We start from the raw sequence: 26,802 nt of genomic DNA, 5'->3' as shown, positions 1-26,802 counted from the left end.
CCATCGTAAACGTTGATTCAGATTATGAACAATCGTTTGCATTTTAATATCAACTTCATCCGTTACTTAATTGTTAACTAATTCTCAATGAACGTACAGGCCAAGAGCACGCGGGGGCGACCGATTATATAACCTGGACACATATTGTCTGTCCTTTGTACATAAACAAAGACGTGGACATAGTCTCACAGGGACCTATGAACTATCATCAAAATCTGGTTCGTCTCCAGACATGATACATCAGACAGATTAATACAACAGTTTTATACCTGTCAGCTGACCGCGTTGTATATTGTACATATATATATTCTTTACCCAGGTCATGCACGCTTGATATTATAAGCCCTGATCGGTTGATGCTTGGGTTGCGCTTAATAGGTGTATAAGGAACACTTCAATGATTGGATTGAAGAGGAAATGGATACATCTTGTCCACCAAACTGTGTGTGTGTGTAGCTCTCGAGACATGTTTACTCAAAAGCGATATGATCATGGAGATTATCCTGCGCGAAAAGAATTCCATAACCGAAGGACATGGTAAAAGATTCAAAGATACATTAACATTTAAATCGGGAATTAAATAAACAAAATTAAAGCATTATTTTGAAAAAATAATTTTACAGTTAAAAGACTTGGTTTTGACCCTCAAACAAGAACAGCCTGTAGAGATATAAAGAAAAAATACGCTTTCTGAACAATGATCGTCATCTGTGGAAGGACAGGTATTAAAATATACCAGTATTTGTAAGGAGCACTGAATTTTCCTATACTGATAAAATTTGACGCGGTTTGGTGAGCAGTACTTACACATGGACGACAGCATGACAGTGGGATCAGCCCGCGATATAATACATAATGCATTGGTGTGTGCTGTACTGGTACTTGTCTCCAGTGGTATTAATTCCCCTGACCTATATTTGTAATTTGGTTTTCTAACTTTAACAATTCATCTAGTCTTGCTAGTTTAGCTTTCAAACACCTCCAATTTCGTTATCCCTGCCAATCAACTTCGACCCGTGATAACCTTATACTGAACAAGGGATATTTTGTCCCTTGAACAAAACGTATCAAACTTGGCTTTCACCTTGGCCAGTATCTCGTTCTTGGTTAACTCCCCTTGTCACTATAGATGTAAGTAACTTGTTTATCTCTCTTGACCAAAAAATCAAGCTTGCTTACCTTCCTTGACGAATATGTCAAGCTTGCTTACATCCCTTTAACAATATAACCAGATTGTGTACCTTCCCAGACCAATATGCCTAACTCGCCGGTAACCTTCATTGACCAATATACCCAGCTTGTGTTTCTCTCTTGACAATTCACCCAGCTTGGTTTGATCCCTTCCTTGACCATTATGTCCAGCTGGGTTATCTCCCCGATCCACAATCCCTGACAACGCTTCTTCCCCTGAACAGTATATCAAGCCGTACCACTGAAGGACAAGTTAAGGGCACCTCCAAGTGTGGTCATATATTAATTATCGGACAAGGTAAGTTGTGTGAACATACATCAATAATGTACACACTGCTGGTATATAGCTGGTCCAGCCTAATTGATAGGTCGGCTTGACCTGTTTGACTGTCATCAGCTGACCAGTTCGCCGTAGATGTACTATACAGATCTCCCGGGAATTCCCCAATAGCCGTGGTCGGAGACACCTGTTGATCTATGTCGTCATTATGGTACAGCCGTCGTTAGTTTGGGCACTGGTTTATTCCGAGAAATATTAGGAGGAACACTTTGTCTAAGGCTTTACGACATGGTTTTTCGAATTTAAATTGTTGACAATTAAATGATACACGTGATTCATTCAATATTATTCATCTTAGGCAATTGATTGTTACATGTTACATAATTGATAACAAAAATTGTATTGGTCACGCGCTGCATGAAGTAACACGGCGAATATGACGTGTTCAGAACAATTGTCTTTCTCTAGGCATTGTTTTACCCAAGCAAAAAAACTTGGATTTGAATCCGTCACCCACGCTTGGGGTAATTAATAGGTTCCATCACACACGTGAGATATAGATGGACGATTATCAACCTGAGGATACATGTAAGGAACGACGTTTTTTCAGAATTATTACGATTGTAGTTGGTGTCCTTTAGCCGTAACGGTAATTCGTCTCTCGGTGGAGGATTCATATAGGTTACCAAACACTTGATAAGCCTCGTGTTTGACCAATAAGAATCTCCTTCCCTAGTTGAATTCCCCTATCTCTCCACATAAGGCGAAAGATTCTAAAAGTTTAAACGTGAACCTTGTGATCAATACCGCCACACGTGCAATGCCAAGTCAACAACCAGTAATGGTCAAGTTCAGAAATGCAAATGTCGAGTGGTCAAGTTCAGAGATGCAAATGTCGGGTGTAGCCTTTGGTCTAAGAGCATCGACAAAACTCGATCAGACCCAAACTCCACACGATCGGCTTGAATGTTCAAATCCCGATATTTGACTGACTGATGTTCATAGACTCTTTCAGTAATATTGCTATTGAAACTCACAAAGAAGAGTTACACGTTGACTTTACAGACAAGAAAAAATCCTAAAGATGAGAAGGATCCATCAGGTGTCACAGTGTCGGTAAAGCTTTCCAAAAACGCCTTTCCTCATTCTCTGCCATATGACCTTTGACGCCTAGCAAATAGTCTGGGAGCCAATGATTTAACGGCCTAGTCCAACGATTCAGAAAGGTTTTGTTATTTATTTAAACACTTACGGCGGATGCCAGCATCTGTCTCTTTGTTTGCACCTTCGAATATAATTATTTCAGATCATGGCAAGTCCAGTCTCAGACATTTCTTTCGCCCCTATACAACAAAAGTTAATCTACCCAATCATGTTTTTTTAACACAGATCAAAAAGCTTACTTTCAACTATCTTTGGCATCAAAAACCACACGGGAGAAAACCCGTATCCCTAAAACCGTTAAACTGTAACACGTCATTGTGAGCAATCTATAGCAGTCGGTCTTGCCGATCAGGAAGTTGGTCAGTACTTTTTGTGTGCAACTAACCTTATGGAATAGCTCTTAGTAAGGCTTTTATTTCACTATTTTTAAATCAAATGACAGTGTCCTTTTGTATTCTGTAGTTATTTTCCCGTTTAAAAAAAAAAAAATATTAGAGCCAAATTGTTTCGTTGATTTTATGTAATAACAGTTTCAGTACTCTCATACAGTAATATGTTGTCAGTGGTACACATGTATCAAACAACTGTACTGTATTGTTGTCAGCACATCACATGTACCGTACACTTGTATCGTAATGTTGTCAGTAGTACACGTGTACCGTACACCTGTACAGTAACGTTGCCAGTAGTACGTACACGTGTACCGTACACCTGTATGGTAATTTTGTCAGTAGTACACGTGTACAGTACACCTGTATAGCAATGTTGTCAGTAGTACACGTGTACAGTACACCTGTATAGCAATGTTGTCAGTAGTACACGTGTACCGTACACCTGTACAGTAACGTTGCCAGTAGTACGTACACGTGTATCGTACACCTGTATGGTAATTTTGTAAGTAGTACGTAAACGTGTACCGTACACCTGTATGGTAATTTTGTCAGTAGTACACGTGTACAGTACACCTGTATAGCAATGTTGTCAGTAGTACACGTGTACAGTACACCTGTATAGCAATGTTGTCAGTAGTACACGTGTACCGTACACCTGTACAGTAACGTTGCCAGTAGTACGTACACGTGTATCGTACACCTGTATGGTAATTTTGTAAGTAGTACGTAAACGTGTACCGTACACCTGTATGGTAATTTTGTCAGTAGTACACGTGTACAGTACACCTGTATAGCAATGTTGTCAGTAGTACACGTGTACAGTACACCTGTATAGCAATGTTGTCAGTAGTACACGTGTACCGTACACCTGTACAGTAACGTTGCCAGCGTACACGTGTACCGTACACCTGTATGGTTATTTTGTAAGTAGTACACGTGTACAGTACACCTGTATAGCAATGTTGTCAGTAGTACACGTGTACAGTACACCTGTATAGCAATGTTGTCAGTAGTACACGTGTACCGTACACCTGTATAGCAATGTTGTCAGTAGTACACGTGTACCGTACACCTGTACAGTAACGTTGCCAGTAGTACGTACACGTGTACCGTACACCTGTATGGTAATTTTGTCAGTAGTACACGTGTACAGTACACCTGTATAGCAATGTTGTCAGTAGTACACGTGTACAGTACACCTGTATAGCAATGTTGTCAGTAGTACACGTGTACCGTACACCTGTATAGCAATGTTGTCAGTAGTACACGTGTACAGTACACCTGTATAGCAATGTTGTCAGTAGTACACGTGTACCGTACACCTATACAGTAACGTTGTCAGTAGTACGTACACGTATACCGTACACATGTATGGTAATGTTGTCAGTAGTACACGTGGACCGTACACCTGTATAGCAATGTTGTCAGTAGTACACGTGTACAGTACACCTATAAAGTAACCATGTCAACGGGACTTGTGTAACCTATACTCGTAAAGCATTAACATATACATGCCTTTTTTAAGTTAGGCTCCAACGATGTGCCATCGGTGCCTACTCAGACATGTGTAAGTATATTGATAGAAAACGATATATTTGTGATGGCCTTTTTTTCCTTTTAATTCTCCTTAACGACTTTTCGTTGCCAGTGTAGCTAGTAGCTTCGGTTGGTAAGATGGTCTGTAGGGGGAAAACAACGGAATAAAAACTAGAATGTTACCTTCATATATTGACACTGCACCGATTTGACTTGAGTTAGACGTTATACCAAACTATCGAGTACATATGATCACACATATAAGCAGCTCAATACTTCTTTGCTATGAGAAGACAATGCAACATGTGCTTTGCTTGAAATTGGAAATTTGAAAATTGTATGTACATGTACATGTATATGCAAATGTGTATTTATAGTAAATACATGTGTTGACCTCCTATCGGTGTTAGAGAGGTTTGCTTACCCGAAACATGTTATATGCTCAACGTTGTTGTTGGCTCTCAAATGGTAAACAAATATCATACTACATTGTACACCAATATAAGGTCAAGTAAATGCATATTGTATGTGATACATCAACACAGTCGAACAACCTTTATCGTTAAACTCGGAGTTAGCTTGAAGAAACGTTAAAAAGGAAGAAAACGCTATAAATTGTCACGCGAGGCCAACGCACCGAACGTATAAGCGGTCAGTATGATGAAATGCTTACAATATACAATATAAGTATGATATTTGAAATCATAAGAAGTGTCTATACTGCGGTAAATAAATGTTCCACACTGAAATGGATGTAATGAATCACGTTAGTAATCTTTCTGCTATGATTTCGCCAAAATGCATGCTGCTGTCACGAACAGTGCATATAAACTCACAAGCCGTAAATATAAGATCACATGAAAAGGGGCAAAACTGTGTCATTTGGCAACAAAACATGACACTTCTCAGGTTTGTTTCTTTCTTCTTTTTTAATTGTTTTCTGTTGATATCATCATATTGATGTTTTAACTGTTACATGTACCCCGTCTTTCTGATATAGTCGAATCCATATGTGAATGCCCTAATGTGTTATGACAGTATAGTATTACTAATTTGATGTTATTTTTCATACCTGTATTTTTTGGGGAAAACCAAACTCCCAAATACGTATTTATAATGTAACCAAGTGTGATATAATTTACAAAAAATTGTAAAACGGATAAGAAATGAAAATTAAGATTATCTTATTTATGTTAAAATTGTATTGTGTTCTAGGCCTACCAGTGAATCACAGCTGATTGTACTCTGTGTCCAGTTCACAAGCTGGTCCTCCGGAAATTATTAGATTGTGCCAGCAAAAGTGTTCCCATCATTTTGTAAGCAAGGGCGAGTGAATTACATATTAAACAGGGTCCGCAGTGGCCAAGTCGTTAAGGCGTCTGACATTCTGCTACCACTAGCCCTCCACCACTGGTTCGCGGGTTCGAAGCCTGCGTTGGGCAGTCGCCAGGTTCTGGCCGTAGGTCGGTGGCTTTTCTCCGGTAACTCCGGCTTTCCTCCACCACCAAAACCTGGCACGTCCTTCAATGACACTAGCTGTTAAAAGGACGTAAAACACAAACAAACCAAACCAAACAAAATATAATTTGATAGTAAATATACATGTACATTGTATAGGTAGTATAGTTCCGTACATGGGCGTGTACCACATTAAATCTGTAATGAAAATCAAACACGGTGAGCACGTAGTGCCATACGTGTACATGGACGTACAAACCTTATTATATATCATATAGTATGTATTCCGTCTTTGCGTATTGCAGAGTTATCTTCTCTTGGGAGCAGGTATTGATTGTTACGTCATTGGTTTGTGCGAGGAAAATACGTTGTTTTCTCAAAAATTGATGACGTTACTCTCACAAACAAGTGACGTAACAATCAATCCCTGCTCCCAAGAGAAGATAACTCTGCAGTACGCCAAGACGGAATAGAACTCCACAATCCCAATTAGGCCAGGCTTATTGCATACATACACCAATTATATCAGAGCAAAAGCGCTACCAACCAGTGTGTTGATGTATTTGAGCCGCCATAACGATACATGTTGTACCTGGTGACTATACATGTACGTTGCTTCCTACATACAGCCTGCAGACATGTTTATTTTGCAATTATAGCTATTCACGCAAAAAAATGCGATACTTGCCGCTGCAGTGACACTTACATTTTACAAATACGTACACTCCTGGGGGTCCCAATAAATCTTCACAGAGGTTGTAAAATTGATTTATTTTCAAGCATTGCAATATTATTTTATGCTGTAAAAAAAAAAAAAAAAAAAAAAAACACGCAGCCAACTCGTTCTCTTTGAGTGTATAATGCCGATGATAAAATCATTCAGTTCGACCGTCTGCAAAAGTGAATGCCAGATTCAAACAAAAGAGTGTGCATTGAAATATCATCAAGTCATAGACGTCATACATCAAGATATCTACTGTTGGTACACTATTGCGGCCAAACCTACCACAAACGCATGTGTCTTGTAGGCAACCTATAATATAACCATTACATGTATGACGATAAGTATTTACTGCACACCGTCCCTGTAACAGCCAAGTGCAGTTAGACGGACCTGGACATCGTGAGAGTAGCATGCAGACATTGTCACCTAAACTCTGGTCGTGCCAGCTTAGCGTCCCAGCCTGTCGATATAAATTACGCTCTAGAAATTTATTGGTGATAAAGCTTTGTCTCGTGTACGCAAAACATTGTTAGCTTAACCATGGTGTTTACAACACTTATAGTGAAAATCCATTTAATTTCAAGTAATAAAACTAGCGAACTTTTTCCTGTAGCTTATGTGTTAGGTTATGTCGAAGTATATTTTGCTACTTCATACAATATTTTTTTGTTACTAAATCAAACAATAAATTTTGTTATTAGAGCAATAAGTTTTGTTTCTAGGTCATACAACATGCCTTGTTACTAGATCATACATATGTTTTGTTACTAGATCATACAACATGATTCGATACCAGACCAGACTATATGCTGTGTTACATGTAACACAATTGGCTTTGGTTTTAGATCAGACAATATGGTTTCTTACCAGATCAGATGGGACGCTTTGTAACTCGGTCAGGCAATATCAAGCCGCTCAAAAATGGCTGGTCACATATCCATGTTGAAACAATAAAAGACCTGAATAGGTCTCCAAAACCTAAATGGATTTTTGTCAATCGTCCTCCAAGTCTAGTAATGGATGACGATGCTATCACTAACAGAGAAACGATTCAGTTCTATATACAACGTAGTATATTGCTTTCTATTGACCATATCAAACGAATTCCCGCTGCAAGTGAACTCTTTATTGCAGATTCTGTGGTTTCATAAAAAACGACTTAACTGGGAATGCATTTAAAAATATCTTTGTCTTATGTTCAACCAAAAAGCATGCGCAATTATACCTTTTGATTAATATTCAGATTATGTAATCAAAATATAAAAAAAAATTATCAGTATGTTTTTGTTGTTGTGATACTTAATAACAGAAACAGCCGGCGATATTATATAATCGAAAATTGATGTTATAGTTTGATATGTATTAAACGGCATACCTGCACCAGCCTGTTTATAGCTATGACAAATATGTATGTCTGTGGTATTGGTTTTTCTGTATATCTGCAAGCTTTATATATATGTAGTGACTGTCTGTCTGTGTTGATTTGTAGATAACAGATGAGTACACTTAAAACTATTGATATCGTGTATTGTACTGTATGAAAGTGTTATCGAATATTACTTTAAATCCTTGACATTGTGTAATGTATTGTATTTAAACGTTCATAAATGTTACTTTTGTCTATCAACATTGTGTAGTGTATTGTATTTCGATGTTCCAAAATGTCAATTAAAACTATTGACATTGAGTATTGTACTGTATTTAAACTTTACTTACAATGTATATCTATTGACATTGTGCATTGCACTGTATTTAAATGTAATTTACAGCTATTGCCATTGTGTATTGTAGTGTATATAATGGTCTTAAATGTTACTTAAAACTATTGACATTGACTATTGTACTGTATTTAAACTTTACTTACAATGTATATCATTTGACATTGTGTAATGTACTGTATTTCAATGTTCTCAAATATTACTTAACACTTTTGACTTTTGTAGTGTATTGTATTTAAATGTAACTTACAACAATAGACATTATGTAATGTACTGTATTTAAATGTAATTTAAAACTATTGACCTAATGCAGTGTATTGTATTTAAATGTTACTTAAAACTAGTTACATTGTGTAATGTACTGTATTTCAAAATTCTTAAATGTTACTTATAACTAGTTACATTGTGTAATGTAATGTATTTCAAAATTCTTAAATGTTACTTAAAACTAGTTACATTGTGTAGTGTAGTGTATTTCAAAATTCTTAAATGTTACTTAAAACTAGTTACATTGTGTAGTGTAGTGTATTTCAAAATTCTTAAATGTTACTTAAAACTAGTTACATTGTGTAGTGTAGTGTATTTCAAAATTCTTAAATGTTACTTAAAACTAGTTACATTGTGTAGTGTAGTGTATTTCAAAATTCTTAAATGTTACTTAAAACTAGTTACATTGTGTAGTGTAGTGTATTTCAAAATTCTTAAATGTTACTTAAAACTAGTTACATTGTGTAGTGTAGTGTATTTCAAAATTCTTAAATGTTACTTAAAACTAGTTACATTGTGTAGTGTAGTGTATTTCAAAATTCTTAAATGTTACTTAAAACTAGTTACATTGTGTAGTGTAGTGTATTTCAAAATTCTTAAATGTTACTTAAAACTAGTTACATTGTGTAGTGTAGTGTATTTCAAAATTCTTAAATGTTACTTAAAACTAGTTACATTGTGTAGTGTAGTGTATTTCAAAATTCTTAAATGTTACTTAAAACTAGTTACATTGTGTAGTGTAGTGTATTTCAAAATTCTTAAATGTTACTTAAAACTAGTTACATTGTGTAGTGTAGTGTATTTCAAAATTCTTAAATGTTACTTAAAACTAGTTACATTGTGTAGTGTAGTGTATTTCAAAATTCTTAAATGTTACTTAAAACTAGTTACATTGTGTAGTGTAGTGTATTTCAAAATTCTTAAATGTTACTTAAAACTAGTTACATTGTGTAGTGTAGTGTATTTCAAAATTCTTAAATGTTACTTAAAACTAGTTACATTGTGTAGTGTAGTGTATTTCAAAATTCTTAAATGTTACTTAAAACTAGTTACATTGTGTAGTGTAGTGTATTTCAAAATTCTTAAATGTTACTTAAAACTAGTTACATTGTGTAGTGTAGTGTATTTCAAAATTCTTAAATGTTACTTAAAACTAGTTACATTGTGTAGTGTAGTGTATTTCAAAATTCTTAAATGTTACTTAAAACTAGTTACATTGTGTAGTGTAGTGTATTTCAAAATTCTTAAATGTTACTTAAAACTAGTTACATTGTGTAGTGTAGTGTATTTCAAAATTCTTAAATGTTACTTAAAACTAGTTACATTGTGTAGTGTAGTGTATTTCAAAATTCTTAAATGTTACTTAAAACTAGTTACATTGTGTAGTGTAGTGTATTTCAAAATTCTTAAATGTTACTTAAAACTAGTTACATTGTGTAGTGTAGTGTATTTCAAAATTCTTAAATGTTACTTAAAACTAGTTACATTGTGTAGTGTAGTGTATTTCAAAATTCTTAAATGTTACTTAAAACTAGTTACATTGTGTAGTGTAGTGTATTTCAAAATTCTTAAATGTTACTTAAAACTAGTTACATTGTGTAGTGTAGTGTATTTCAAAATTCTTAAATGTTACTTAAAACTAGTTACATTGTGTAGTGTAGTGTATTTCAAAATTCTTAAATGTTACTTAAAACTAGTTACATTGTGTAGTGTAGTGTATTTCAAAATTCTTAAATGTTACTTAAAACTAGTTACATTGTGTAGTGTAGTGTATTTCAAAATTCTTAAATGTTACTTAAAACTAGTTACATTGTGTAGTGTAGTGTATTTCAAAATTCTTAAATGTTACTTAAAACTAGTTACATTGTGTAGTGTAGTGTATTTCAAAATTCTTAAATGTTACTTAAAACTAGTTACATTGTGTAGTGTAGTGTATTTCAAAATTCTTAAATGTTACTTAAAACTAGTTACATTGTGTAGTGTAGTGTATTTCAAAATTCTTAAATGTTACTTAAAACTAGTTACATTGTGTAGTGTAGTGTATTTCAAAATTCTTAAATGTTACTTAAAACTAGTTACATTGTGTAGTGTAGTGTATTTCAAAATTCTTAAATGTTACTTAAAACTAGTTACATTGTGTAGTGTAGTGTATTTCAAAATTCTTAAATGTTACTTAAAACTAGTTACATTGTGTAGTGTAGTGTATTTCAAAATTCTTAAATGTTACTTAAAACTAGTTACATTGTGTAGTGTAGTGTATTTCAAAATTCTTAAATGTTACTTAAAACTAGTTACATTGTGTAGTGTAGTGTATTTCAAAATTCTTAAATGTTACTTAAAACTAGTTACATTGTGTAGTGTAGTGTATTTCAAAATTCTTAAATGTTACTTAAAACTAGTTACATTGTGTAGTGTAGTGTATTTCAAAATTCTTAAATGTTACTTAAAACTAGTTACATTGTGTAGTGTAGTGTATTTCAAAATTCTTAAATGTTACTTAAAACTAGTTACATTGTGTAGTGTAGTGTATTTCAAAATTCTTAAATGTTACTTAAAACTAGTTACATTGTGTAGTGTAGTGTATTTCAAAATTCTTAAATGTTACTTAAAACTAGTTACATTGTGTAGTGTAGTGTATTTCAAAATTCTTAAATGTTACTTAAAACTAGTTACATTGTGTAGTGTAGTGTATTCAAACTTTGCTTATAACTGTTGAAATTGTGTAGTGTAGTGTATGAAAATGGTGAAATTGTTAATTCGTGGCCAATTGTAAATTACACCTCTTATCATGGAATATTAGCAACTTGGTTTCATACCAATATGGATGTTAAGCATGGGTACTTACACCAATCTTAACATATCATTTATCAACAAATTATATAACAAAACTTTTTGTTGTTACCCATTATAGCATGCTAGTCTAAGTGGGGTTTCTATGCGTGTTTTCGTTTTATCAACACGTAATAAATGTGCCTTAACCCATAAAGTCTAATATGTTTTTTTTAAGATTTTCTATCATTTCTTATCATCAGTAGTAATAGCACAAAACCACGGAACTCCAGTGTTGCTCTCTATGTTCCCCAAAATGCTTTATTTAACTAATGCCGTATTTGAATGCTTTTCAAAGCCAGGTTAAGACTACTATATTTTCTGTTAAATACGTTTGCAGCAACAGACAATAGGATGTGCCACGTGGAAGATAGGACATACACTCTAGTGACCTTTCTTCATATTACCTGGTCGCACAACTTCGCTCTTCATTCCAAATTACGTCAGAACAAATGACCGAGTAATGTCCTACTTGTAGAAAAGGAAGCGGTTAGGATAATTCCGGATATTTATCTAGTAGTTTCCACTGGAGCACTAAATAAATCAGCCGGAAATAGGAACTTTAAATAATTCAATATATTTGAAAAGTCTTGTCCTAGAAAATGTCATTGTGGACAATATAAAGAAGAAAGGGAATTATCTCCAGACTTTTGGTGTACATTTAAAATTCTTGCAATTACCTCTTATCTAATTTACCCACACGTAATTGAAATAATTTAACGTTACGACTCGACTCAACTTCAGGCTCTTTTTACACCGCAGTCGTAGACGAATGAATTCCTGATCGTTCTCGTCATCCGGGATCTTACACCTGGATCAATGCGGTACGGAATAATGTCTTCAGGGCTCTCCTTCATGGTCTCTAATCATACTTTAGATGACAGTCTGTCTCCTACATCCTTGTTACAAAGAGAGCAAACCTTTACGAAGGCACCAGATCAGAGTAGCGTTGAGCATCAACGACAGAGGGCGCCGTTACCCGATCGTTTGATGAATACCATGGCATCAGGTGTATAACTGAAGACAGGTAATGAAAATAGCATCGAGCACGTTATCCGCTATACACACTGATACCTCTGGGAAAGGGGAGGATGATATAGACAGTTTCTGTATCAGCCCTAGGAGAATATTAGACTTACATGCCAGAAATCCATATACATCTTTCTCTGATTAATGCTAAATTGTTCCTCTGCTTTCCATTCCCTGTCCTTATTTGGTAAATGGCTTTGTTAAGTTGCGTCTCATTTGTATAACGATTCTACAAATGTGGTTTTGTCTATGAAGTTGGCATACGCATCTCCAGTATTATCTAACACAAAGCCCATGTGTTTTCCGAAATAATACTTCTTTTCTGTCCGATTCTATACTCGGCATTTGTCATTATTAACCCTAAATTAATAATACTCGTAAAATACGGTTATACATATACAAAAAAATGTAAAAGGCTCCAGAGTGGTTGTAGATAAAGGCAATTCTGTACTGCCGAACCATTGATATCTTTGTATATCACCAATATACTTACTCTTAATAGATCGCACTGTATACTAAAAGACCTTTAGTGACATTTTGAGGAAAACAACACAAAACGAAATCAACGTATATACTAACACAAACGCGTATGCAGCTTCAATAAGTTTTGACAATGTCAATTACAGAACAGATATATATGTTTTACAAGACAAATGTGAAATACATAATTATCCCATACATTTGCTTGCTTGTTTTTTTTAATAGGCAGTTGTAAACTGTCCCACTGTGTATTTTATATCAACCACAAGAAACGTGGGCATCGTGTATTTTTTATAGGCCACTATTGACTTGTCCATTGTAATTTTGTGGCCCCATTAATTGGTTCTCTGTGTAATTTTATGAACCAATATAAACTGGTAAAATTGTAAAAACCAATGTGTATGCCAATAACTGGCTAAGTTTATCTTTGTTGATAAATACTAACTCGGTCAATGTGTATTTTTTATCAATAAGAACTGGTCAATGTGTATTTTTTATCAATAAGAACTGGTTCATTGTGTATTTTTGTTGCTCAATTATAACTGGTTCATTGTGTATTTTTGTTGATCAATAATAACTGGTTCACTGTGTATTTCTGTTGATGAATAATAACTGGTTCACTGTGTATTTTTGTTGATGAATAATAACTGGTTCACTGTGTATTTTTGTTGCTCAATTAGAACTGGTTCACTGTGTATTTCTGTTGATGAACAATAACTGGTTCACTGTGTATTTTTGTTGATCAATAATAAATCGGTCATAGGGTATTTATCAGATCAATGATTATTGGTTCTCTGTGTATTTCTGTTGATCAATAATAACTGATTCACTGTGTATTTTTGTTGATCAATACTAACTGGTTCACTGTGTTTTTCTGTTGATCAATAACAACTGGTTCACTGTGTATTTTTGTTGATCAATATTAACTGGTTCACTGTGTATTTTTGTTGCTCAATTAGAACTGGTTCACTGTGTATTTCTGTTGCTCAATTAGAACTGGTTCACTGTGTATTTTTGTTGATCAATACTAACTGGTTCACTGTGTATTTCTGTTGATCAATAACAACTGGTTCACTGTGTATTTTTGTTGATCGATAATAACTGGTTCATTGCGTAATTTTGTTGCTCAATTGTGACTGGTTAACTGTGTATTTCTGTTGATCAATAATAACTGGTTCACTGCGTATTTTTGTTGATCAATATTAACTGGTTCACTGTGTATTTTTGTTGCTCAATTAGAACTGGTTCACTGTGTATTTCTGTTGAACAATAATAACTGGTTCACTGTGTATTTTTGTTGATCAATATTAACTGGTTCACTGTGGGGTTTTGTTGCTCAATTAGAACTGGTTCACTGTGTATTTCTGTTGATCAATAACAACTGGTTCACTGTGTATTTTTTGTTGATAAATACTAACTGGTTCACTGTGTATTTCTGTTGATCAATAATAACTGGTTCACTGTGTATTTTTGTTGATGAATAATAACTGGTTCACTGTGTATTTCTGTTGATCAATAATAACTGGTTCACTGTGTATTTCTGTTGATCAATACTAACTGGTTCACTGTGTATTTTTGTTGATCAATAATAACTGGTTCACTGTGTATTTTTTATCAATAATAACTGGTTCACTGTGTATTTTTGTTGTTGAATAATACCTGGTTCTATGTGTATTTTTGTTGATGAATAATAACTGGTTAACTGTGTATTTCTGTTGATCAATAATAACTGGTTCACTGCGTATTTTTGTTGATCAATATTAACCGGTTCAATGTGTGGTTTTGTTGCTCAATAAGAACTGGTTCACTGTGTATTTTTTGTTGATAAATACTAACTGGTTCACTGTGTATTTCTGTTGATCAATAATAACTGGTTCACTGTGTATTTTTGTTGATGAATAATAACTGGTTCACTGTGTATTTCTGTTGATCAATAATAACTGGTTCACTGTGTATTTCTGTTGATCAATTAGAACTGGTTCACTGTGTATTTGTGTTGTTCAATAATAACTGGTTCACTGTGTATTTCTGTTGATCAATAATAACTGGTTCACCGTGTATTTGTGTTGATAAATACTAACTGATTCACTGTGTATTTTTGTTGATCAATAATAACTGGTTCACTGTCTATTTTTTATCAATAATAACTGGTTCACTGTGTATTTTTGTTGTTGAATAATACCTGGTTTTATGTGTATTTTTGTTGCTCAATTTGAACTGGTTCACTGTGTATTTCTGTTTATCAATAACAACTGGTTCACTGTGTATTTTTGTTTATCAATAATAACTGGTTCATTGTGTATTTTTTTGCTCAATTGTGACTGGTTCAGTGTGTATTTCTGTTGATCAATAATAACTGGTTCACTGTGTATTTTTGTTGTTCAATATAAACTGTTTCACTGTGTAATTTTGTTGATCAATAATAAATCGGTCACATCAGATCAATGATTATTGGTTCTCTGTATATTTCTGTTGATCAATAATACCTGGTTCACTGTGTATTTCTGTTGCTCAATTAGAACCGGTTCACTGTGTATTTCTGTTGATCAATAATACCTGGTTCACTGTGTATTTTTGTTGATCAATAATAACTGGTTCACTGCGTATTTTTGTTGATCAATAATAACTGGTTCACTGTTTATTTTGTTGATCAATAATAACTGGTTAACTGTGTATTTTTGTTGCTCAATTAGAACTGGTTCACTGTGTATTTCTGTTGATCAATAATAACTGGTTCATTGTGTATTTTTATTGCTCAATTAGAACTGGTTCAGTGTGTATTTTTGTTGATCAATAATAACTGGTTCAGTGTGTATTTTTGTTGATCAATAATAACTGGTTCACTGTGTGTTTTTGTTGATCATTAAAAACTGGTTCACTGTGTATATTTGTTGATCAATAATAGGCGTCTCACCGTGTAATTTTGAACATATGGTATTTATCAGATCAATGATTATTGGTTCTCTGTGGATTTGTTTTGATCTATGATAACTGGTTCACTATGAATTTCTGTTGATCAAAAATACCTAGTTCAATGTTTTGTTTTCATAGATGTCTTAAAATTGGTCGGATGTGCATATTAAACACAGATAATTTTATTATCTGATCCGGTGTGTATTTTTCAAATAAGTAGTCTGCAGGTTTGATGGAGTTCCATAAACTGGTCCAGTGTGTATTGTGTCGTATACACGTTTTCATACTATTTATTCATGTTGTCTATTTATGATTTGCTTACTCGTGTATAAATCACACAAAATATGTTTATTAAATCACTATGAAGCCCTGCCGGGCTTTAATAAGTTCGGCATCAATAGCAATGTGTGTTATAGGACCATAACAACATTTGCTAAAACATTCATTGCCTAAATATCAACCTTGTTATATTCTTATCTTTCTTGAAGATACCAGTAGAAAATAACCGTACTCGTTTCACAGGAATACTGTTACTTCTTCAAGTCCATGAACACGTGATGCCTTTCCAAGGAATAACTTTAACACAGATTCTCTTTGTACATTTTGTCAGATTACTCGGCAATTTATCTCTTTACAAGCATTTTTATATCAGCTTCGGAACAGTCATTGAGAGAAAATACGTGTCTGATTATTTATGTAAATCATTGTACAAAAGGGGAGCGAAGTCTTTGGAAAAAATATCAATCGTTAAATTTCACAACGACTTCTTTGTACTGAGCTGGTCTGGCGTTAGTTACTGAGCTTATATGCGGTTTATACTCATAAACACGTTTTTCTCTTGTTTTCGTGGGAAAGTCAAATTAAAAATTGAAACTAACGTACTTTATGCCCTAAAACAAACCTTTCGTATACATTTCCCTGATACCCAAGGGAACGAAACCGAGCAAGTCTAACACAGAATCAGACGGTTTTAACAGAGTTAAACGCCCCTGAGAAATGATCATTGTAGAAAGAAAAAAACGTATCCATGAAATGATGTGTCAGGTTCTGTTGAGAAAATCTCATCACTGAACGCATAGGCAGATTTTGTTACTGTTGATTGTATCAACACTATCCGGAAGTAATCAAATCATTACATATTCTATCACAAGTCGCCTTATTTATTATGTATACGTTGCATAGTCACGTTGCTAGTGTTTGTGTATTACACTTACACTAACTAGCCTTCACTACGTTAGTGGGGAGACAGGTTTGATTAAGGTCATGTAATATTGCACGTGTATTGTACTTACACTAACCTGCTCTCACAACATTGGTGAAGAAACAAGGCTGAATAAGGTCATTTTGTGTTACGCATGCACGGCGCGTACACTAAACAAGGCTGAAATAGGCCATTTTGTGTTACGCATGCACGGCGCTTACACTAAACAAGGCTGAATGAGGTCATTTTGTGTTACGCATGCACGGCGCTTACCCTAAACAAGGCTGAAAAAGGCCATTTTGTGTTACGCATGCACGGCGCTTACACTAAACAAGGCTGAATAAGGTCATTTTGTGTTACGCATGCATGGCGCTTACACTAACTAGACCTTACAACACTAGAGGGGAGACACGGTAGATCGAGATTAGGTATAACACGTGCAAGGCAAACTATCCCTCACAAAATTATGGACAGAAAGGGTTAATGTTTTATTGTACATTTATTCAACTTACGCTATAACAAGAGCTCAATAAAGAAAATTAGCAGACTTCATTTAAGTTATTCTTTCGTTAAAAGAAATGAAACCTTTAAACACAGTTTGATTAATACCAACAGTATTCAGATGTGTCCTTTACCTATTCATAAACAAAAGAACGTACCCGCTCCTTTAATAACTGGCGGGATTCTAAATGAGGTCACGTCGTACTTTGACGTCATTTAGTTACATCAGGGTCACTTGCGCATTGTTTCGTTCAGTTTGGTTTGTTAATGTTTATTTGTGGTGGAGGAAAGCCGGAGTTCCCGGATAAAAAACACACCGACCTACGGCCAGTATCTGGCGACTGCCCCACGTAGATCTCGAGCCCGCGACCCAGTGGTTCAGGGCTAGTGGAACGGTGTAGCATAATGTCAGACGCCTTATCCACTTGGCCACCGCGGCTCCCAGTGTTTCTTTCAGAGACTAAGCACTATTGACAAGAAAGATTACATTAGAGGGCGGTTCTGATATTATTTGATTAGTTTTGTTATGTCTGATACACTTACTACTCTTTACCGACACCCGTTTTTAGTGTCACATTATTGGTCAGCAAAGAGAACCCATCAACCTATCTCGGTTGCGCAAATGCTTAAAAATACAGTTTTACCAAGTAAAGCGTAAGGAAACGAAAAATACTTTTATAGAAATAAAATGTGTGTATTAATGTCCCAAATGCTGATTTATTCTATTCGCTTTCTCGATTTCAACAAGGATTTTTTTTCACATTTAGTTGCCTCTTACAAATCATGTTGGAAAAAAACCCAGGAAAATTGTTCAACAGCTATGAATGTTGATGGATATATATAGCTCATTTCACCTAAAAAAAAAAACATATCTTTAAAAAACAAGGATTTGCCGACTTGAAGTTGTTAATTTGTCCTTGTGTTAGCTATACAGAATAATGCTTGTTTAGATCACTTACATATTCTGAGAACGACATTCCATTCACTCAAAGTAGTGGATTTGAGAATAACCTTACTCGGTTTGATATTTCTCGTAATCAATCATTACCCGTTTGGGATTCGATTTATATACCAATTCCTAGTTTCAACTAAATGTTTAAGTAATGATCCCTGTTCTTAAGTACAACAATACAAACAATTCGCGATCATATGTCGTTGTCAGTATACACAGACTGTGGATTTTAATTACTCGCTTATTGAACAGAACCAGAAAACAGTGTATTACACATTGAATATAAACTTTATTTATTCTATAACAATTATAAAACAATTTATTTCAACTTATTTTAATCACTCTTGTTGGCCCAGATGTTNGAGCGGGGGAGAGCGGGGGGAGAGGGGGGTCTGTGTGTGGGAGGCAACCAGAGTACCCGGAGAAAACCCACGTGCTCGGACAGTATATACATGTATCATGTCAGTACACGCGGACTAATGAACTAATCCTTTATGTGATATCTTTTATGAATTCTCTATATTAATTATTTATTTTAAACGTATTAACTAAATCTACACCATGAAATTATGTTTTGTTCTTATGCAATTTATCGAAATAACACTTTTTTCTTCTTTTATCTTTCAATCTATATTACAATATTATAAAACGATGCGTAATTGGTTTTATTTGAACATTGCATACCTCTTAACTATATAGACCTGAGGCAGACCTTGTGCAAATATTGCATCAGTACATCATAATTAAGGGATGCAGAGCAAGCATTACAAAAATCAAATCAACAAATTAAAGTATACAATATAAGCTTTATGTACACATTTGATATATATCTAATCATTCTATGGTAGACAGTGCGTATATCTAATGTGCATATAGTGAACTAACCAACCTGTAATGTTTTCCCTGTAATATTGATTTAAAATCTAACCTACATTGAAAGACGTTATGCTTTTAAATGTACAACAAAACCTTAAAAAGTCAACCTGCATATCTCTTCAAAACGGATGTAAGGGTTCTGTGATTCCCCATGGATCAAGTAACCCTTTCGAATGGATCTATTCTAAATTCATTAAAACCATCCCGTATTTACTGACTACTTTTTCCTGGTACATTTCAGCTTTGCCGTACAGCATGCACTCGTATCCTCGTTCCCAGAGTCTGTGATTAATTCTAATCACACTAGGTATCGAGGTCGTATTAGTTTGTAATGAGACAGCCATTTTGAGCATCACGCTATAGCAAAGCCCCATATGCCAGGCTAACAGCCTTTCATGTTTCCTACAGGTAACACGAAATCAGAGATAGTGCTATAAACTAATGATGACTATCCCTTTTCAGGAATTGAGAGAAAAAAAAATGGAAAAAAATAAAAGATCGAAAATTGATCACTACATTAATAAATAATTTTCTAAAAAAACACATATTTATAGATGGAACATTGTTAGACAAACTCCCGTAGAACCTGTTTAATTCTGAATGGCCCTTTGAAATAATAAAATAAAAAGGAAATAACACACACAAATTCGAGTTATCATCGTATTTGAATATTGCTAGGGTTATATCGAAACCAAATGCAATCGCGTCTTTTCTGTAGACCAACCATATAACACAACTCAGTCTCATAAAATATCGCACCATTATCATCACCACGAAGTGTAATACGCTATTGAGATAACACATATCTATTAAGAAACCTCCTTTGAACTTTTCTTGTGTGGTCTATAGTACCGACAGATGTAATATGCTGAGTTGGTTTGATTTCTATCACTATGAATAGGCTATTTTCTGTAGACATGGATATCAAAAAATATTCGCACGAAAATGCTGTTTGATGAAATGTATCACTAGTATCCGCACTGTTTATACATTCAATACTTATAAGTTATTCAACGTTCTCTTTAATAAACGTTTCGGTTTTAAACATATAAATAGGTTTGGTATTGACAATGACATTCATTATTGCCACCTCCACAACTGCTTTTGTTTATAAAAATGGCATTTTTCACAATACTGGATCACCTAAGCCGTTACAATCTACTGTCGGACTGGTTAGACTACTAAATCATATTCTAATGGGATCGTCGTTGGGACGTTTGTTATACAACCATTTCATTTATTATAACACATAATTCAATAATTGCTAGAATACGCTATATTTCATCCCGATTACGAGAATGCTTTCAATGGAAAAAACAACCTCGTGCTGTGTTCATGTAAAGTGTTTCCATTGCGCTCTGTCACCAGGCATTCAGTATTTCATATGATCGAACATGTACTTAACTAACCTTTTAATTCATTTTTAATATAATCCGTCTCGAAACAAAATAGCCGTGTTTCTGTTCACTGTGTTGTGTTGTTGTACTGTATTTGAGGGGGGAACATCGATATTTTAAAGTGCGTTTTGGTGATGCAGTAAGCACTAACATTTGCAATTACGCCAACAATTCATCTGTCAATCGATCATATATCGATTCGTACCTGTATCAGCGAGCACGATAAGTCAGATCCCGAGGCTGATTATAATTACCTGTGTACCATCAAATTGTCACACCCGACGCTGTATGCCATTCAACGCGCCTCTCCCTCTCTCCACCACACTCCCCCGAAATCAAAACAAAGTCTCGTGATCCACGCGTGCTTCGCAGCCATTTAAAGGTTTGACAGAAGATGAACTCTGGGCTAAGCAGAATATTTACCGGAGCAAACCAACAACGCTTCCCTGGAGCAAAAGATTTGGCAGAATCTGTTCTCGTGGTAGAATCTTGCACTTATATGTACTGTTCACCAAAATACGGGACGTATTACTAGAACGAATATAACAAGACTTCACCCGTCACAAATTGTACTATTCAAAGTGTTTTCAAAAAATTGTTTTGTCATATTGCATGCGTTGAAATATAACGATCTTTGTCACAGTGGTGCTCTTTGATAAAACTATTATATAACTGATAAATAAATTGAAAACATAGATCCGTGTTTAAATTAGTACACATGTCCTCTTCATAACGACCGCGAATATATGGACCTATACCTGGGTAATACTTGTTGAGGTATTAATTGTGTCTAATCTCTTTTGTAGTTTTTCAAATAAAACATGTTGAAATAAAATTTAAAAAAGTATTAATGTTTCAAAACTTTCGTATTGAGACTGATCATGTTTATCATTATTTTCAATTAATCTCCGTTTAAGATTTTGTATCGGTACAGTTACATAATAAATATTGTTTTAAAAAACACGATAAAGGCTTAAATACAAATACTGGCGATGGAATCGTGAGAATGGCCGAGTTCCCGGTTGACAATATCCTTGTTGAGTAAAGAATGTTAGCATTTCTATGGGAACCAAATGTGTCCCTTTTCTCGCCGACTTGATTTTTGTTTTCACAAAAGGCTGGATGTTTCAATGAGCTTATCAGGACTGGTACCAAAAACCTTGCCAAATCCTACAATTTCAGTTTCAGATATATCTATGATGTGCGATCTTTAGACAGGAAGAAATTAATATTAATTATATGATTGAAAGCGAAAGTAATGAATAGTATACGATTTACTCTTTCTCAAAGTTATGGGGAATGATAAATATATAACTCCATATATCAACTTGAAATGTGATAACGTTGATGAGGAACTCGAGGATTCCATCAGCTTGTGTAGTAGTTAATTGTTTGTCCATTTAGGTTGCTAAAACAGTCAATGGGATTATCGTGTGCTCAACATGACATCAATCTTTTGTCGGAGCGGTAATGCACTGCCAAGATAGAGTTTTATCTATATGAAATATCATTTACGGCACCTAACCTTGCTGAACGAGTTATCATTATTAGGTAGGTTAATAGACCTACCGGAAAAGATAGAGTTCAAACAATGGAATCGTATTTCAAAGTCAATAATACGTTGAACGGTTATCGAATTTACCTTTTAACATCAGGTCAATTTGTTATCATTACGGAAGTGGTGTGTCTGTGCTGTCACTTCAATGAAAACGATCAAGTATTTGCATTTGTTTAAAAAAACACATTACATTAAACAAATTAAGCATTTGTCGCGTGAAATGTACTGTAAGCATTTAAAAAAGGGGGACATTTATGAATGAAATATTTGCATGTCGTTAATGAAATTATCTCTATTGTAAAACAAAAATGTAGAAATGAATGGGTTTTTGTCATAGGATTAATATATTACCATATTGAACTGTCGCATCCATGACTTGTATTACGGTAAATGCCTAGTTACGTGTCAAATCTGTTCCTATAATATATCTGTCAATAATGCATCAATAGAAAAAATATGTTAATTACTAAACACGAACAAATAGAAGTTTTCAACATTTTCGAAAACGTTATTCCTGGTTGTATTTCATTTCAGAATATATTTATTGTTCAGATCTTAGATACAAAGGAATTTGGCAACAGGCAAAGCCTATGAGCGCCCTATCCTTACAGTTACAAACAGTTTGCACACATCATATTGAATTGAAGTAGTGACAAAAAAATGTATATTACATATATTGATATTTGCATGTCATTATTAATTTTTTGATAATGTTTGTTACAAAAACTAGATTGTACAACAAATGGCAATAAAAATCATGCCTGTGGACAGCACGTAGTACAATTATGTGATGGTATGATTCCACACAGCAAAGTCATATGAAAATAGATAAACAAGTAAGTGTAATCTAGTTGAAGCGTCTAGTATCTTTAATGAATATCTGAACCATCTCCAAAATACATAAATATTCATATTGATATCTTGTTTTCGACACCCATAAAGAAAAGTCTGAGTATTTAATGGATTAGTGTCATTAAGAGCAGAAAAGGAGTTCAAGATAATTTGCCGTAGGCTTGTTTAGTATACAGAGTACAATGGGAGAAGAAGTGATCACAATCCTCAACAGGAGAATTACATGTTATATATTTGGGTTAATGAGACATTTCACTATATTTGTGTATTACATGAAACGAAGATGTAAGCCCACTCTACACATTAAACATGCATTCTTTTATTTGATATGACACCATAACAAAATACTAGCCGCTTCTTACCGAATCAAACAGGAAGATGTTGTCAAAGCTCACGCGGTAGGCTTAACAGTGGCGGATCCAGAGTGTTTTTTTTGGGTTTGGGTTTCAGACCATGAAATACAACGTTCTGTATTGCACATGTGCAATACGGAATGTTGTATTTACCTACTAGTCGGAACTACTTTTTATAGGAATCTCCTTGTCATGGCGAAGTGAAAAGTTCCCGGTATTTGCAAAAAATATCAAAGTTTATAAAATCTTTGTATCGATCTCTACGAAATACGGAAGGTATGTGAAAAAAGCAAGACCACACACTTGTGTTTTTCTTACGGATCAAAAAGCACTCATGTATTGCGCGGACGTATATATTCACTCGATGCGCTCTGCGCACTCGTGAATATATTCGTCCGCGCGATAAACTCGTGCTTTCTGATTCGTTAGAAAAACACAAGTGTGTGGTCTTGCATATATATCATATAACTCACAACAAAATATGCAAGGAACATCCACAAAGTTAAACTTGTGCAGTATCTTGAATGCGATATCCGAAATCTGCAGCACATATTATCTTATACAGCTCATTAAATTTTTCATTTATATCCATGTACCAAATTATCTTAAACTAACATTATGTGTGGTATGTATAGGATCTTACATGATTTTCCATTTCATATGAGATTTATGAAACGAGTCTAAGAATTTTCCAATTTAGCGAGCCTCTGGCGAGCTACAATGGAAAGTTCGTGACGAGTTTCATACATTTTATATGAAATGAAAACGAGTGTAAGATCCTTTTTATCACATAATCAAGATTTGTGGCAGTTATTCGTGTTAAACGACAATTTTTAAGCAACCTGGAAATGTAAAAAGCCGCCATTTTGATTCCAGTGCGTAAGTCTGTGACGTCATGTACTTGTCCTAGGCGTGGCATCACAATCGAAACAATTGAAACTTACAGCCGATCACGGGGCCGATAGGTCATATTGCATGGGTTTACAAGCAAACACATGACATTGGTGTATTCACTGGATAACACAGTATAGTATGTGATAGAACGCAGTATTATAAATCTACAGTAAGTACGATCGCATATCGCATAATTAAGAAAGTATTGCCAAAATCATACAAGACCAACAGCATCGTTACCACTGCTTCCTGAACCAACAAAGTGTGATATCACACGATTAAGAAATATCACAACAACGTGTGGTATGTACGTATATCCTCACGCCGTTTCGTATGTCATATTACACGACCAATAACCACAACAACATGACTCAACAGCATGTGGGATGGGATCCTACATGACCAATAGCCACAACAGGCCTCCACATGTGAAAATGTATCTAGCACAATCACTTACATCAACAATATAAATCTACATCATTTGTGATGTGATCTAACCAATGAGCACAACAATATAAATCTACATCATTTGTTACACTGTATGTACCGACCAGCATCATGCTGTGACTTATAACACGGTGGGTTTATATAAGAGGAACTGAGTATTGCTTGCGAACTGAAACCATTACAAAATATAATTTGCAACAAATAAAGTCATAACCTGTTCGACTACAATATCACCAGTAGTGGAATTACTCACGGGTAATGTTACTGAAATGCAATAAACCAAGACACTGAGCACACCATCTACCCAGTCACCTGATAACAGGTAAAAGTATCCCATACATCAGGAAGGAAAGGGAAGGGAAACCAAAGAGAGGTCAAAAGTATTACAATTCGGAATCAAGATATATACAGCTGTACGTTTAAGCGGCAGCTGTCGGTGAATTTCTAGCTAACAAAAATGTCTTTCCAGCCGAAGAGAGAAGGTAACCTCTCGCTTTATTCACCTAGACTCTCTGAAATACAAGCAGATATGCATTTATTCTGAATCAAAATGATCTCCTAACAGCATCTCAAACATCGTTTTAAATGAGTGATCTATTTTACGTTTAATCTCTTGATATCGTATTTTCTGCAGGTTGAAATTTTCCCAGCGGCACCCTCTCAGTGCGTGCATGCTCTAATTGAACCTGCTCGTTTTAATTCAAATCTAAATATAAACAGAAATATCTTATTAGAGGTAACTATTATGATACTTATAATTCTTACTTGCGATGTACTGTGAAATTCAAGAATGTGTTGTGTGTGAACATAATCACATAACCTTACACAACCTATAAAAAAACACATCAGACACATGCAATGTACATCCATATACATTGTTATCTTGAACCCACAACATTTTCGATTTTACACAAACAATATAACAACACCTTACAGTATTTTATCACATACCTGTTGAATCTTGTTACAGTAATACAAGCAATTTTCAGGCCATGAAATACAACGTTCTGTATTGCACATGTGCAATACGGAATGTTGTATTTACCTACTAGCCGGAACTACTTTTTATAGGAATCTCTTTGTCATGGCGAACTGAAAAGTTCCTGGTATTTGCAAAAAATATCAAAATTTATAAAATGTTTGTATCAATCTCTACCAAATACGGAAGGTATGTGATAAAAGCAAGACCACACATTTGTGTTTTTCATAACTGACACGGTGTTGTCGGTCGACAGCGTAGTGCTGTACACATGTTTACCTCTCACTGAAAGGCCTGGCTCTTGCGCTATTTTTGTTGTAGCTATTTTTATCACCAGCTTTCCTAAAGGGTGAATCTGACCACACTGGACATTGGCTTCAGGTCATGTCATTGTCAACTACGTAACCTTTCGTTTGGAGATATATCTTTTCAGTATCGACTCTATTTTCAGGTTGTCATTTGACTAAATAGCTCCTTTAAAGCAAGCCTCAAGTAAACAATCGATAATAACGCCCTTGGGTTGAAATGACATGTATGTATTGGTCTGTTTCTACATTTTGGAAAGTCAGAGTAAGACCGTCATTTATTCACAACCAAATATTTCTCTTGATATAGGCAGAAGAATGAGATACTCTTTTTTTCCACAGATATTATGTGTTTGGCTGACGAATGTCTATTTATAATAAAAAGATGGTAGTTACCCACATAACGCACTTCTAAGAGTGAAACTCTATACCATATAAAGAAGTGTCCATACGGACATAGGTTCAGTCCACGCTTTGTTGATTGAACTCCACCCCACAGCATTTAA

The sequence above is a fragment of the Mizuhopecten yessoensis genome, unplaced genomic scaffold (assembly GCF_002113885.1).
Source record: "Mizuhopecten yessoensis strain PY_sf001 unplaced genomic scaffold, ASM211388v2 scaffold8231, whole genome shotgun sequence".
NCBI lineage: Eukaryota > Metazoa > Mollusca > Bivalvia > Pectinida > Pectinidae > Mizuhopecten > Mizuhopecten yessoensis.
The sequence above is the reverse complement of the archived record's forward strand: the minus strand, read 5'-3'. Positions refer to the sequence as shown.